Here is a 17,166-nt window from a genome sequence, read left to right as displayed (position 1 = left end):
TCATGTACCTTGAATAAACTGAGGCTTTAATCTTTCTCGAGTATGCGACTTAGCTCAACCTATTAATTCAGTAGTATGTGTAGATAGCAATCAGATTGCAGAAAAATGAATATTATGTCGAGAACCTCGTAATAGTATTTCTTAACCTATCTTCCATAGATGCAACAAAATAATAGTGACAAGCAATCTCAGCAATCTTCCATTGTGTGGAGATGTAAAATATCTTCCATTCAAGGGAGATGAATATGTAGGCTATCTTCTTTATCCTCAATACAACCAGATGGAGCAATTTGCGATCATTAGGAGTGGAAGTGGAGCGCACCGGTGGAGGCGGCGATGTGGGATTAGACACGCCACATGATAGAAGGAGTGCAAGGGCTGCCGTTGGGCTGATCTTTGATGGTTGGGGTTGGAGAGAGGGAGGACAAGTTGCGGTGCAGATCTCACCTGGAGGGGCCGGGGGGGACGCTTCACCGCCACCGGCGCCCGAAGCTGGGAGGCTGAGAGAGAGAGAGAGAGAGAGAGAGAGAGAGAGAGAGAGAGAGAGAGAGAGAGAGAGAGAGTGGCGGCACCGCAGAAGTTGAAATGAAAGGGGAGGAGGGCATCAAGCGAAATGACATGGGTGGATTCATGCGAGAGTGATGACCCACAAGTGTAGGGGATCTATCATAGTCCTTTAGATAAGTAAGAGTGTCGAACCCAACGAGGAGCAGAAGGAAATGACAAGCGGTTTTCATTAAGGTATTCTCTGCAAGCACTGAAATTATCGGTAACAAATAGTTTTGTGATAAGGTAATTTGTAACGGGTAACAAGCAACAAAAGTAAATAAGGTGCAGCAAGGTGGCCCGATCCTTTTTGTAGTGAAGGACAAGCCTCTTGTATAGAGAAAAGCGCTCCTGAGGACACATGGGAATTATCGTCAAGCTAGTTTTCATCACGCTCATATGATTCGCGTTTGTTACTTTGATAATTTGATATGTGGGTGGACCGGTGCTTGGGTACTGCCCTTTCTTGGACAAGCATACCACTTATGATTAACCCCTATTGCAAGCATCCGCAACTACAAAAGAAGTATTAAGGTAAACCTAACCATAGCATGAAACATATGGATCCAAATCAGCCCCTTACGAAGCAACACATAAACTAGGGTTTAAGCTTCTGTCACTCTAACAACCCATCATCTACTTATTACTTCCCAATGCCTTCCTCTAGGCCCAAACAATGGTGAAGTGTCATGTAGTCGACGTTCACATAACACCACTAGAGGAGAGACAACATACATCTCATCAAAATATCGAACGAATACCAAATTCACATGACTACTTATAGCAAGACTTCTCCCATGTCCTCAGGAACAGACGTAACTACTCACAAATCATATTCATGTTCAAAATCAGAGGGATATTAATATGCATTAAGGATCTGAACATATGATTTTCCACCGAATAAACCAACTAGCATCAACTACAAGGAGTAATCAACACTATTAGAAACCGACAGGTACCAATCTGAGGTTTTGAGACAAAGATTGGATACAAGAGATGAACTAGGGTTTGAGAGGAGATGGTGCTGGTGAATATGTTGATGGAGATTGACCCCCTACTGATGAGAGGATCGATGGTGATGACGATGGTGATGATTTCCCCCTCCCGGAGGGATGATTCCCCGGCAGAACAACTCCGCCAGAGCCCTAGATTGGTTCCGCCAAGGTTCCGCCTCGTGGCGGCGGAGTTTCGTCCCGAAAGCTTGCTTATGATTTTTTTAGGGTAAAAGACTTCATATAGCAGAAGATGGTCACCGGAAGGCTGCCAGGGGGCCCACGAGGCAGGGGGCGCGCCTAGGGGGGTAGGGCACGCCCCCCACCCTCGTGCATGGTGGGTGGCCCCCCTCTGGAACTTCTTCCGCTCAGTATTTTTTATTAATTCCAAAAATGAGTTTCGTGGAGTTTCAGGACTTTTGGAGTTGTGTAGAATAGGTCTCTAATATTTGCTCCTTTTCCAGCCCAGAATTCCAGCTGCCAGCATTCTCCCTCTTCATGTAAACCTTGTAAAATATGAGAGAATAGGCATAAGTATTGTGACATAACATGTAATAACAGCCCATAATGCAATAAATATCGATATAAAAGCATGATGCAAAATGGACGTATCAACTCCGCCAAGCTTAGACCTTGCTGATGTCTACTACACAACCTTCTTCTTGTAGACGTTGTTGGGCCTCCAAGTGCAGAGGTTTGTAGGATAGTAGCAAATTTCCCTCAAGTGGATGACCTAAGGTTTATCAATCTCTGGGAGGCGTAGGATGAAGATGGTCTCTCTCAAACAACCCTGCAACCAAATAACAAAGAGTCTCTTGTGTCCCCAACACACCCAATACAATGGCAAATTATATAGGTGCACTAGTTAGGCGAAGAGATGGTGATACAAGTGCAATATGGATGGTAGATATAGGTATTTGTAATCTGAAAATATAAAAACAGCAAGGTAACTAATGATAAAAGTGAGCGTAAACGGTATTGCAATGGTAGGAAACAAGGCCTAGGGTTCATACTTTCACTAGTGCAAGTTCTCTCAACAATAATAACATAGATAGATCATATAACAATCCCTCAACATGCAACAAAGAGTCACTCCAAAGCCACTAATAGCGGAGAACAAACGAAGAGATTATGGTAGGGTACGAAACCACCTCAAAGTTATTCTTTCTGCTCGATATATTCAAGAGTCCGTAGTAAAATAACACGAAGCTATTCTTTCTGTTCAATCTATCATAGAGTTTGTACTAGAATAACACCTTAAGACACAAATCAACCAAAACCCTAATGTCACCTAGATACTCCATTGTCACCTCAAGTATCCGTGGGCATGATTATACAATATAAATCACACAATCTCAGATTCATCTATTCAACCAACACAAAGTACTTCAAAGAGTGCCCCAAAGTTTCTACCGGAGAGTCAAGACGAAAACGTGTGCCAACCCCTATGCATAGGTTCATGGGCGGAACCCGCAAGTTGATCACCAAAACATACATCAAGTGGATCACGTGATATCCCATTGTCACCACAGATAAGCACGGCAAGACATACATCAAGTGTTCTCAAATCCTTAAAGACTCAATCCGATAAGATAACTTCAAAGGGAAAACTCAATCCATTACAAGAGAGTAGAGGGGGAGAAACATCATAAGATCCAACTATAATATCAAAGCTCGCGATACATCAAGATCGTGCCATAGAGAGAACACGAGAGAGAGAGAGAGAGAGAGAGATCAAACACATAGCTACTGGTACATACCCTCAGCCCCGAGGGTGAACTACTCCCTCCTCGTCATGGAGAGCGCCGGGATGATGAAGATGGCCACCGGTGAGGGACCCCCCTCCGGCAGGGTGCCGGAACAGGCTCCCGAGAGGTTTTTGGTGGCTACAGAGGCTTGCGGCGGTGGAACTCCCGATCTATTGTTCTCTTCGATGTTTTTAGTGTATATGGGAATATATAGGCGAAAGAAGTCGGTCGGGGGAGCCTCGAGGGACCCACGAGACAGGGGGCGTGCCCCCCACCCTCGTGGCCACCTCGAAGCTTCCTTGACTTTAACTCCAAGTCTCCTGGATTGCTTCCATTCCAAAAATAACGCTCCCGAGGGTTTCATTCCGTTTGGACTCCATTTGATATTCCTTTTCTTCGAAACACTGAAATAGGCAAGAAAACAGCAATATGGGCTGGGCCTCCGGTGAATAGGTTAGTCCCAAAAATAATATAAAAGTGTATAATAAAGCCCATAAACATTCAAAAGAGATAATATAATAGCATGAATGCTTCATAAATTATAGATACGTTGGAGACGTATCAGCATCCCCAAGCTTAATTCCTGCTCGTCCTTGAGTAGGTAAATGATAAAAGAAAGAATTTATGAAGTGTGAATGCTAGCAGGTGCACAAGTTTGATCAATGATAATTCCAATCACCTTTTCTAGCATGATTATATGTCATAACAGTAGTTCATCTCATAAAACTTCTCAAGATCAAGTAACAAGCTATTCATAAGTTAAAGCATAGACCATAAACTTTCTTGAAAACTAGCAAACTTCAATCTCAGTCATCAAACAATTACAACCCATCTTATTTTCAGGAAGGGTCTATGTCAGAGCTTTGATTTAGCAAACTCCACATACTCAACTATCATATAGTCTTCTACAATTGCTAACACTCACACAATACTTATGGTTATGGAGTTTTAAATTGGACACTGAGAAAGATAGGGGCTTATAATTTCGCCTCCCAACGTATTCACCTTTGGGTGATGTCAACAATAGTAGTTCATGCTAACTTACATCTAATTGGATATATATATCAAGATCTTTCCAACACGAGGTGCTTGCCAAAGGATAAAATGAAAAAGGTAAAGGTGAAGATCACCTTGACTCTTGCATAAAGTAAAAGACATAAAGTAAAAGATAGGCCCTTCGCAGAGGGAAGCAGGGATTTGCAGAGGTGCCAGAGCTCGATTTTGAAATAGAGATAAATAATTTTGAGAGGTATGATCTCATTGTCAATGTAACAACCAAGAGTTCCCAATATCTTCCATACTACATACATTATATGCGGTTCCCAAACAGAATGGTAAAGTTTTTACTCCCCCTCCACCAACAATCACACTCTACGGCTTGTCCGAAACAACGGGTGCCGTCCAACTAACATCAATCCAGGGGGAGTTTTGTTTGCAGTTATTTTTTATTTGATTTTGATCTTTTTGATCATGGGACTGGGCATCCCGGTTACCAGCCATTTTTCTCGTGAATGATGAGCGGAGTCCACTCATCTTGAGAATAACCCACCTAGCATGGAAGATACTGACACCCCTAGTCGCTACATGAGCGATTCGTGCATACAAAACAGATTATTATTTGAAGGTTTGGAGTTTGGCACATGCAAATTTACTTGGAACGGCAGGTAAATACCGCATATAGGTAGATATGGTGGACACTTATGGGAAAAACTTGTTTTAAGGATGTTTGGAAGCACAAGTAGTATCTCTACTTGGTGCAAGGAATTTTGGCTAGCATGAGGGGGAAAGGCAAGCTCAACATGTTTGAATGATCCATGACAATATACTTTAACTGAGATGTGAGAAAACATAACCCATTACGTTGTCTTCCTTGTCCAACATCAACTCTTTAGCATGTCATACTTAATGAGTGCTCACAATTGTAAAAGATGTCTAAGATAGTATATTTATATGTGAAATCTCTCTTCCTTCAATATTCTTTCATGAAATGTTCAAATGACCAATAAAATGCTTGCTAACCTTCAATAAATTTACAACCTCTACTTCTTAGATGTGAAGTCATTACTCTCCATGGGATAGGAAAATGAAACATATATAATTTCAGATGACATTCAACTCATTCAACCATTTACTCATAGGATATAAGTGAAGCACACAAGTAAATGACAAACTACTCCAAAAAGATATAAGTGAAGATCAATGAGTAGTTAAATAATTATCTAACTATGTGAAGACTCTCTCTCATTTAAGAATTTCAGATCTTCGTATTTTATTCAAACAGAAAGCAAAGCAAAATAAAATGACATTTCAAGGATAGCACAACTCATGTGAAGAAGCAAAAACTTAGGATCAACCGATACTAACCGATAGTTGTTGAAGAAGAAAGGTGGGATGCCTACGGGGCATCCCCAATCTTAGATGCTTGAGACTTCTTGAAATATTATCTTGGGGTGCCTTGGGAATCCCCAAGCTTGAACTTTTGTGTCTCCTTAATTCCTCTCATATCATGGTTTCTCTATTTCTCAAAAAACTTCATCCACATAAAACTCAACAAGAACTCGTGAGATAAGTTAGTATAAACCAATGCAAAACCTTATCATTTTCTACTGTAACAAGTCACTAAAATTATTATTCAACATTGCATACTAAATGTCTCCGCATATTTAATACTCCTATCCTCAAATAGAATCATTAAACAAGCAAACATATGCAAACAATGCAAACATAACAACAATCTGCCAAAACAGTATAGTCTGTAAAGAATGCAAGATTCATCATACTTCCCTAACTCCAAAAATTATGAAAGAAAATTCCCATTGTAGTAAATTTATCGGAGCTCAATATGCAAAAAGTTTCAACATTATACCATTCTCTGACTTTTCTAGGGGATGTTTGCAACAGCGGTAAACTTTCTGTTTTCAAACAGCAACATGTATACTAGCAAAATAAGCATGGTAAAGGCTATCCTTGACTTCTTTATTGAAAATATAGAAGCAAAACATTATTCTAAATAACAGAAAGCAAATACTAACAAGAGAAAATGACGCTCCAAGCAAAACACATATCATGTGGTGAATAAAAATATAGCTCCAAGTAAAGTTACCGATGAACGAAGACAAAAGAGGGGACGCCATCCAGGGCATCCCCAAGCTTAGGCTCTTAGTTGTCCTTGAATATTACCTTGGGGTGCCTTGGGCATCCCCAAGCTTAGGCTCTTGCCACTCCTTATTCCATAGTCCATCGAATCTTTACCCAAAACTTGAAAACTTCACAACACAAAACTCAACAGAAAACTCGTAAGCTCCGTTAGTATAAGAAAATAAAACCACCACTTAGGTACTGTAACGAACTCATTCTAAATTAATATTGGTGTAATATCGACTGTATTACAACTTATCTATGGTTCATACCCCCCGATACTACTCATAAATTCATCAAAATAAGCAAACAACTCATAGAAAACAGAATCTGTCAAAAACAGAACAGTCTGTAGTAATCTGTATCAAATGTATACTTTTGGAACTCCAAAATTCCTACCAAATTAGGAAGTCCTAATAAATTTGTGTACCAATCCAGATCAAAAAGAATCAGATCAAAAGCACATTTCTGTGAATTAACCAAACTAATTTACTGGGTGCAAAAGTTTCTGATTTTCAACAGGATCAACACAACTATCACCGTAAGCTATCCTAAAGGTCTTACTTGGCACTTTATTGAAACAAAAGCTATAAAACATGATTACTACAGTAGCATAATCATGTGGACACACAAAAAAAATAAGGGTAAATATTGGGTTGTCTCCCAACAAGCGCTTTTCTTTAATGCCTTTCTAGCTAGGCATGATGATGAAAATGATGCTCACATAAAAGATAAGAATTGAAACATAAAGGGAGCATCATGAAGCATATGACTAGCACATTTAAGTCTAACCCACTTCCTATGCATAGGGATTTTGTGAGAAAACAACTTATGGGAACAATAATCAACTAGTATGGATGGTAGATATAGGTATTTGTAATCTGAAAATATAAAAACAGCAAGGTAACTAATGATAAAAGTGAGCGTAAACGGTATTGCAATGGTAGGAAGCAAGGCCTAGGGTTCATAATTTCACTAGTGCAAGTTCTCTCAACAGTAATAACATAGATAGATCATATAACAATCCCTCAACATGCAACAAAGAGTCACTCCAAAGCCACTAATAGCGGAGAACAAACGAAGAGATTATGGTAGGGTACGAAACCACCTCAAAGTTATTCTTTCTGCTCGATCTATTCAAGAGTCCGTAGTAAACTAACACGAAGCTATTCTTTCTGTTCAATCTATCATAGAGTTCATACTAGAATAACACCTTAAGACACAAATCAACCAAAACCCTAATGTCACCTAGATACTCCATTGTCACCTCAAGTATCCGTGGGCATGATTATACGATATGCATCACATAATCTCAGATTCGTCTATTCAACCAACACAAAGTACTTCAAAGAGTGCCCCAAAGTTTCTACTCGAGAGTCAAGACGAAAATGTGTGCCAACCCCTATGCATAGGTTCATGGGCGGAACCCGCAAGTTGATCACCAAACCATACATCAAGTGGATCACGTGATATCCCATTGTCACCACAGATAAGCACGGCAAGACATACATCAAGTGTTCTCAAATCCTTAAAGACTCAATCCGATAAGATAACTTCAAAGGGAAAACTCAATCCATTACAAGAGAGTAGAGGGGTAGAAACATCATAAGATCCAACTATAATAGCAAAGCTCGAGATACATCAAGATCGTGCCATAGAGAGAACACGAGAGAGAGAGAGAGTGAGAGAGAGAGAGAGATCAAACACATAGCTACTGGTACATACCCTCAGCCCCGAGGGTGAACTACTCCCTCCTCGTCATGGAGAGCGTCGGGATGATGAAGATGGCCACCGGTGAGGGATCCCCCCTCCGCAAGGGTGCCGGAATGGACTCCCGAGAGATTTTTGGTGGCTACAGAGGCTTGCGGCAGCGGAACTCCCTATCTATTGTTCTCTTCGATGTTTTTAGGGTATATGGGAATATATAGGCGAAAGAAGTCGGTCGGGAGAGCCTCGAGGGGCCCACGAGACAGGAGGGCGTGCCCAGTGGGGGGGTGCCCCCACCCTCCTGGCCACCTCGAAGCTTCCTTGACTTCAACTCCAAGTCTCCTGGATTGCTTTTGTTCCAAAAATAACGCTCCCGAAGGTTTCATTCCGTTTCTTCGAAACACTAAAATAGGCAAGAAAACAGCAATATGGGTTGGGCCTCCGGTTAATAGGTTAGTCCCAAAAATAATATAAAAAGTGTATAATAAAGCTCATAAACATTCAAAACAGGTAATATAATTGCATGAATGCTTTATAAATTATAGATACGTTGGAGACGTATCACTCGCTTGTCCTCAAGCGGAAGCCGATATCAAAAAAATATGTCCACATGTTTAGAGATAGAGGTGTCGATAAAAAAATACAGACATGAGGGCAACATGATCATTCTTATAACAGCAACATATATAAATATTGTCATGTGATTTCTTATGCTCAAGTAACAATCTATTCACAATGTCAAGTATGAATCAGAAACTTCATTGAGGACTAACAAACTATGATCTCGGTCATTGAAGCAATTGCAATTTATCATAACATCGGAAAGAGTCAATATAAGAGCTTTTCAGCAAGTCCACATACTCAACTATCATTTAGTCTTTCGCAATTGCTAACACTCACGCAATACTTATGGTTATGGAGTTTTTATCGGAAGAAAGATAGGGGCTTATAGTGTTGCCTCCCAACCTTTTACCTCAAGGGTAATGTCAACAATAATAGTTCATGCTAACTTACATCCAATTGGATATATATATCAGGATCTTTCCAACACGAGGTGCTTGCCAAAGGATAAAATGTAAAAAGGAAAGGTGAAGATCACCATGACTCTTGCATAATGTATAAGACAGAAGTAAAAGATAGGCCCTTCGCAGAGGGAAGCAGAGGTTGTCATGTGCTTTTATGGTTGGATGCACAAAATCTTAATGCAAAAGAACGTCACTTTATATTGCCACTTGTGATACGGACCTTTATTATGTAGTCCGTCGCTTTTATTACTTCCGTATCACAAGATCGTATAAAGCTTATTTTCTCCACACTAATAAGTCATACATATTTAGAGAGCAATTTTTATTGCTTGCAACATGATGACTTACTTGAAGGATATTACTCAATCCATAGGTAGATATGGTGGACTCTCATGGCAAAACTGGGTTTAAGGAGATTTGGAAGCACAAGTAGTATCTCTACTTGGTGCAAGGAATTTGGCTAGCATGAGGGGGAAAGGCAAGCTTAACATGTTGGATGATCCATGAAAATATACTTTATTTCGGATATAAGAAACCATAACCCATTACGTTGTCTTCCTTGTCCAACATCAACTCTTTAGCATGTCATATTTTAATGAGTGCTCACAATCATAAAAGATGTCCAAGATAGTATATTTATATGTGAAATCCCCTCTTTCTTTATTACTTCCTATTAATTGCAATGATGACCAAAACTATGTTTGCCAATTCTCAACAACTTTTATTCATCATACTCTTTATATGTGAAGTCATTACTTTCCATAAGATCAATATGATCTCTTTTATTTCTTTTCATTCTTTTATTCCCTCAAGATCATAGCAAGATGGCAAAGCCCTTGACTCAACACTAATCTTTATTATATATAGCTCACGGACTCGATTACATAGAGGGATCATAAAGCAAAACTCAAAACTAAATCATACTAAAACTTTATTCTACTAGATCAAGGTATTAGTAAAAGGATCGAACTAAGAAAAACGTTAAAGATAGGAGTGTGATCGTGATACGATACCGGGGCAACTCCCCCAAGCTTGGCAGTTGCCAAGGGGAGTGCCAATACCCATGTGTTTAGTTCTTCGGAGGTGGTGATGATGGAGTCGTTGATGATGTAGGCTTGTCGTCCGTCTTCCGAGGCATAGGCTCACCGTCATAGAAGGATGATCAAGTCTCCGGGATTCTCAAATCTGTAGCCAAACTCATCCTCTTGAATCTATATTCATACTCATAGTTTTGGTTTTGCAGGTCATAGATCTGGCCTTGGAGGTGCTCGATTTTCTCATGAAGCTTGAAGATTGTCTCCCCAATGTTCTTGGCGTCTAGCTTGTGGTTGTTGGTGAACTCTGCGATCATCATCTGGTTGGCGTTGATTCCATGTTCCACCATCCCTTGGCACTTGAAAACTTGTTGTTCCATTGGTTCGAGCCTTGTCTCCACGCTTCTGGTCCTCCTTGGTCCCTCAACATCGCGGATGTGAAGCACCCCCTCATGCATCTCAATGGTTTGAGGGTGATGCAGCACCTCCGCGAGGTAGGGGTTGATGACCTTCTCGAAAAACTTGTCCTTGGGGGCGCTTGAAGACATCATGGTGCTCTAGATCTGTCAGAAAAACAGCTCGAAACAAAGACAGAGGATATTTGCGTGACACGGTGGTCAAAACCTTCGGGAGATTATATAATGAATTTTTACCCACCAAAAGAAGTATCGTGCAAGAAAATGGTTCCGGAGAGCACACGAGGTACCCACAAGGCAGGGGGCGTGCCCAGGGGGTAGGGCGCGCCCTCCGCCCTTGTGGATTCCTCCTGTCCTTCCCAGACTACTTCTTATTTTCCTATTTTCTTAAATATTCCAAAACAGAGAAAAATTGCTAGTAGAACTGTTTTGGAGTCGGTTTACTTACCGTACCACATACCTATTCCTTTTCGGAGTCTGGAACATTCTGGAAAGTGTGCCTTATGTATTCCTCCGGGGTTACGGTTTCAATAACATTAGTTTCAACATTTATAGGATTACCTGAGATATAATGTTTGATTCTTTGACCATTCACCACCTTCGGATTTGTGCCTTCGAAGTTGTTGATTTTTATGGCGCCAGAACGATAGACCTCCTCGATAACGTAAGGCCCTTCCCATTTAGACCGAAGTTTTCCTGCAAAAAATCTTAAACGAGAGTCGAAGAACAACACATAATCACCTACATTAAACTCACGCTTTTGTATCCTTTTGCCATGCCATCTTTTAACTTTTTCTTTAAACAGCTTGGCATTCTCATAGGCCTGGGTTCTCCATTCATCAAGTGAGCTAATGTCAAATAACCTCTTCTCACCGGCAAGTTTGAAATCATAATTGAGCTCTTTAATGGCCCAATATGACTTATGCTCTAGTTCGAGAGGTAAGTGACATGCCTTTCCATAAACCATTTTATATGGAGACATACCCATAGGATTTTTATATGCAGTTCTATAAGCCCATAATGCATCATCAAGTTTCTTGGACCAATTCTTTCTAGACCTATTAACAATCTTTTGCAAAATCAATTTAAGCTCTCTATTACTCAATTCTACTTGGCCACTAGACTGTGTGTGATATGGAGATGCAATTCTATGGTTAACATCATACTTAGCAAGCATTTTACGAAAAGCACCATGAATAAAATGTGAACCACCATCAGTCATTAAGTATCTAGGGACACCGAACCTCGAAAAAATAACTTCTTTAAGCATCTTAATACAGGTGTTATGATCAGCACTACTAGTTGGAATAGCTTCTACCCACTTAGTAACGGAATCAACAACAACTAAAATATGTGTATACCCATTAGAGGAAGGAAACAGTCCCATATAATCAAAGCCCTAGACATCGAATGGTTCAATAACAAGAGAATAATTCATAGGCATTTCTTGATGTCTACTAATATTACCAATTCTTTGACATTCATCACAAGACAAGACAAACTTACGGGCATCCTTGAAGAGAGTGGGCCAGTAAAAACCGGATTGCAATACCTTATGTGCAGTTCTATCTCCAGCATGGTGTCCTCCATATGCCTCGGAGTGACACTTGCGTAGGATCTGTTCCTATTCATGCTCAGGTACACAACATCTAATAACACCATCTACTCCTTCTTTATAAAGGTGTGGGTCATCCCAAAAGTAATGTCTTAAATCATAGAATAACTTTTTCTTTTGCTGGTATGTGAAACTAGGTGGTATGAATTTAGCAACAATGTAATTAGCATAATCAGCATACCATGGAGCAGTACGAGAAGCATTTATGACAGCCAATTGTTCATCAAGAAAGCTATCATCAATAGGTAGTGGGTCATCAAGAACATTCTCTAACCTAGACAAGTTGTCTGCAACGGGGTTCTCAGCTCCCTTTCTATCAATAATATGCAAATCAAATTCTTATAGCAAGAGAACCCATCTAATAAGTCTAGGTTTAGCATCTTTCTTTCCCATAAGATATTTAATAGCAGCATGATCAGTGTGAATAGTTACTTTAGAATCAACAATATAAGGTCTAAACTTATCACAAGCAAATACAACTGCTAAGAATTCTTTTTCAGTAGTAGCATAATTTCTCTCGGCACTGTCTAGAGTCTTACTAGCATATTGAATAACATTTAGTTTCTTATCAACTCTTTGTCCTAGAACAACACCTATAGCATAATCACTAGCATCACACATAATTTCAAAGGGTAAATTCCAATCAGGTGGCTGAACAATAGGTGCAGAAATCAAAGCTTTCTTAAGTATTTCAAATGCTTCTAGACAATCATCATCGAAGACAAAAGGAATATATTTTTGTAAGAGTTAGTCAGAGGCCTAGAAATTTTTGAGAAGTACTTAATGAACCTCCTATAAAAACTGGCATGACCAAGGAAACTTTTTATACCTTTGATGTCCTTGGGACACGGCATCTTTTCAATAGCATCAACTTTAGCTTTATCAACTTCAATACCTCTTTCAGAAATTTTATGCCCCAAGACAATACCTTCATTAACCATAAAGTGGCACTTATCCCAATTCAAGACAAGACTAGTATCTTCACATCTCTGCAAAACTCGATCAAGGTTGCTCAAGCAATCATCAAAAGAAGATCCATGAACGGAGAAATCATCCATGAAAACCTCACAAATCTTTTCACAAAAGTCAGAGAATATAGCCATCATGCATCTTTGAAAGGTAGCAGGTGCATTACATAAACCAAAAGGCATATGTCTATACGCAAAAGTACCGAAAGGGCAAGTAAAAGTGGTCTTTTCTTGATCCTCTGCTGACATGGGTATTTGAGAGAAACCAGAGTAACCATCTAGAAACAAAAAATGTGTATGTTTAGATAGTCTTTCTAGCATTTGATCAATAAAAGTTAGAGAGTAATGATCCTTTTTAGTAGCTTTATTTAACTTACAGAAATCAATTACCATCCTATAACCTGTAACAATTCTTTGTGGGATCAATTCATCTTTATCATTAGGAACGACAGTAATACATCCCTTCTTAGGGACACAATGGACAGGGCTTACCCACTGACTATCAGCAATGGGATAAATTATACCTGCCTCCAGGAGCTTTAGTATTTCCTTTCTTACCACTTCTTTCATCTTAGGATTTAACCGTCGTTGGTGATCAATAACTAGTTTGGCATCTTTCTCCAATTTTATTTTGTGTTGGCATAGAGTGGGACTAATGCCCTTAAGATCATCAAGAGTATATCCATTAGCAGCACCGTGCTTCTTCAGAGTTTTCAATAATCTCTCCTCTTCCTGTTCTGAAAGGTTAGCACTAATAATAACAGGATATATCTTCTTTTCATCAAGATAAGCATATTTAAGTGTATCAGGTAACGGTTTAAGCTTAAACACGGGATTACCCTTGGGTGGTGGAGGATCCCCTAGAATTTCAATAGGCAAGTTGTGTTTCAAAATAGGTCCTTGTTTAAAGAATACTTCATCTATCTCCCTTCTTTCATTCATAAACATATAATTTTCATGGTCTAGCCAATATTGTTCTAAAGGATCATTAGGAGGCACAGCAATAGAAGCAAGACCAATGATTTCATCCTTACTAGGCAATTCTTTATCATGGGGTTGTCTACAAAACTTAGCAAAATTAAACTCATGAGACATATCCCCCAAACCAATAGTAACAACATCCTTTTCACAATCTATCTTAGCATTAACAGTATTCAAGAAGGGTCTACCAAATATGATGGGACAAAAGTCATCTTGTGGGGAACCAAGAACAAGAAAATCAGCAGGATATTTAACTTTCCCACACAAGACTTCAACATCTCTAACAATCCCAATTGGTGAAATAGTATCTCTATTGGTAAGCTTAATTGTAACATCTATTTCTTCTATCTCAGCAGGTGCAATATCATGCATAATTTCTTTGTATAAGGAATGAGGTATTGCACTGGCACTAGCACCCATATCACATAAGCCATGATAACAATGATCTCCTATTTTAACAGAAATAACAGGCATGCCTACAACAGGTCTATGTTTCTTAGCATCGGGTCTAGCAATTCTAGCAGCTTGATCACAAAAGTAAATAACATGCCCATCAATATCATCAGCCAAGAGATCTTTAACCATAGCAATACTAGGTTCAACTTTAATTTGCTCAGGTGGTGTAGGTGTTCTAGTATTACTCTTACAAACCACAGTAGAAGCTTTAGCATCATCCTTTATCCTAACAGGGAAAGGTGGTTTCTCAATATAAGTAGAAGGAACAATATCATCACTATAAGTGATAGTCTTTTCTTCAACTTTAATAGGTGCAACTACTTTTACTTCACTGGGAGGACTATATTTAAACCACTTCTCCTTAGGGAGGTCAACATGAGTAGCAAATGATTCACAGAAGGAAGCTACTATCTCAGAGTCAAGTCCATATTTAGTGCTAAATTCACGAAAAACATCGGTATCCATAAAAGATTTAACACAATCAAACTTAGGTGTCATACCTGACTCCTTACCTTCGTCGGGATCCCAATCTTCAGAGTTGTGTTTAATTATTTCCAATAAATCCCATCTAAATTCAATAGTCTTCATCATAAAAGAACCAGTACAAGAAGTATCGAGCATGGAGTGATTATTGAGAGAAAACCGAGCATAAAAATTTTGAATAATCATTTCTCTTGAGAGCTCATGATTGGGGCATGAATATAACATTGTATTAAGCCTCCCCCAAGCTTGAGCGATGTGTTCTCCTTCGCGAGGCCAAAAATTATATATATAATTACGATCATGATGAAGGATAAAACTTCTGGTGAAATTCCAATTTCAATTGTTTGTAGTTCCATGATCCCATATCATCACATAACCTATACCATGTCAATGCCTCTCCCTTCAAAGATAAAGGGAAGACCTTCTTCTTGATAACATCATCGGGCATACCTGCAAGCTTAAATAATCCACAAACTTCATCCACATAGATTAGGTGTAAATCGGGATGCAATGTTCCATCTCCTGTAAAGGGATTAGCTAGCAGTTTCTGTTGGAAATATGCCCTAGAGACAATAATAAAATGGTTATTATTATATTTCCTTGTTCATGATAATTGTCTATTGTTCATGCTATAATTGTATTAACTGGAAACCGTAATACATGTGTGAATACATAGACCACAACATGTCCCTAGTGAGCCTCTAGTTGACTAGCTCGTTGATCAATAGATGGTTATGGTTTCCTGACCATGGACATTGGATGTCATTGATAACGGGATCACATCATTAGGAGAATGATGTGATGGACAAGACCCAATCCTAAGCATAGCACAAGATTGTGTAGTTCGTTTGCTAAAAGCTTTCCTAATGTCAAGTATCATTTCCTTAGACCATGAGATTGTGCAACTCCCTGATACCGTAGGAATGCTTTGGGTGTGCCAAACGTCACAACGTAAATGGGTGGCTATAAAGGTGCACTACGGGTATCTTCGAAAGTGTCTGTTGGGTTGGCACGAATCGAGACTGGGATTTGTCACTCCGTGTGACGGAGAGGTATCTCTGGGCCCACTCGGTAATGCATCATCATAATGAGCTCAATGTGACTAAGTAGTTAGTCACGGGATCATGCATTACGGAACGAGTAAAGTGACTTGCTGGTAACGAGATTGAACGAGGTATTGGGATACCGACGATCGAATCTCGGGCAAGTAACGTACCGATTGACAAAGGGAATTGTATACGGGATTGCTTGAATCCTTGACATCGTGGTTCATCTGATGAGATCATCATGGAAAATGTGGGAGCCAACATGGGTATCTAGATCCCATTGTTGGTTATTGGCCAGAGAGCTGTCTCGGTCATGTCTGCATGATTCCTGAACCCGTAGGGTCTACACACTTAAGGTTAGATGACGCTAGGGTTATAGGGAAGTTTTGTATGTGATTACCGAATGTTGTTCGGAGTCCCGGATGAGATTTCGGATGTCATGAGGAGTTCCAGAATGGTCCGGAGGTAAAGAATAATATATAGGAAGTGAGGTTTTGGTCACCGGAAGTATTACGGGTGTCACCGGTAATGTACCGGGACCACCGGAACGGTTTCGGGGGTCCACCGGGAGGGGCCACCAGCCCCGAAGGCTTGCATGGGCCAGGAGTGGGAAGGGACCAGCCCCTGAGTGGGTTGGTGCGCCTCCCACCAAGGCCCAAGGTGCAGCAAAGAGGAGAGAGGGGAAACCCTAGGCACAGATGGGCCTAAGGCCCACCCTAGGGCGCGCTCCCCTCTCTCCCCTCTTGGTCGCCCCCCTCCATCCCATCTAGGGATGCCGCCCCCCTAGGGGTGGGAACCCTAGAGGGGGCACACCCTCCTCCCCTCCTCCTATATATAGTGGGGGTTTTGGGGCTGCCAAGAACATGAGTCTCCCTCTCTCTTGGCGCAACCCTACCCCTCTCCCTCCTCGTCTCTCGTAGTGCTTGGCGAAGCCCTGCTAGAGTGCATGCTCCTCCATCACCACCACACCGTTGTGCTGCTGCTGGACGGAGTCTTCCCCAACCTCTCCCT

This window comes from Triticum dicoccoides, chromosome 4B (genome assembly GCF_002162155.2).
Source record: "Triticum dicoccoides isolate Atlit2015 ecotype Zavitan chromosome 4B, WEW_v2.0, whole genome shotgun sequence".
In the NCBI taxonomy this organism is placed as follows: Eukaryota; Viridiplantae; Streptophyta; class Magnoliopsida; order Poales; family Poaceae; genus Triticum; species Triticum dicoccoides.
The sequence above is the reverse complement of the archived record's forward strand: the minus strand, read 5'-3'. Positions refer to the sequence as shown.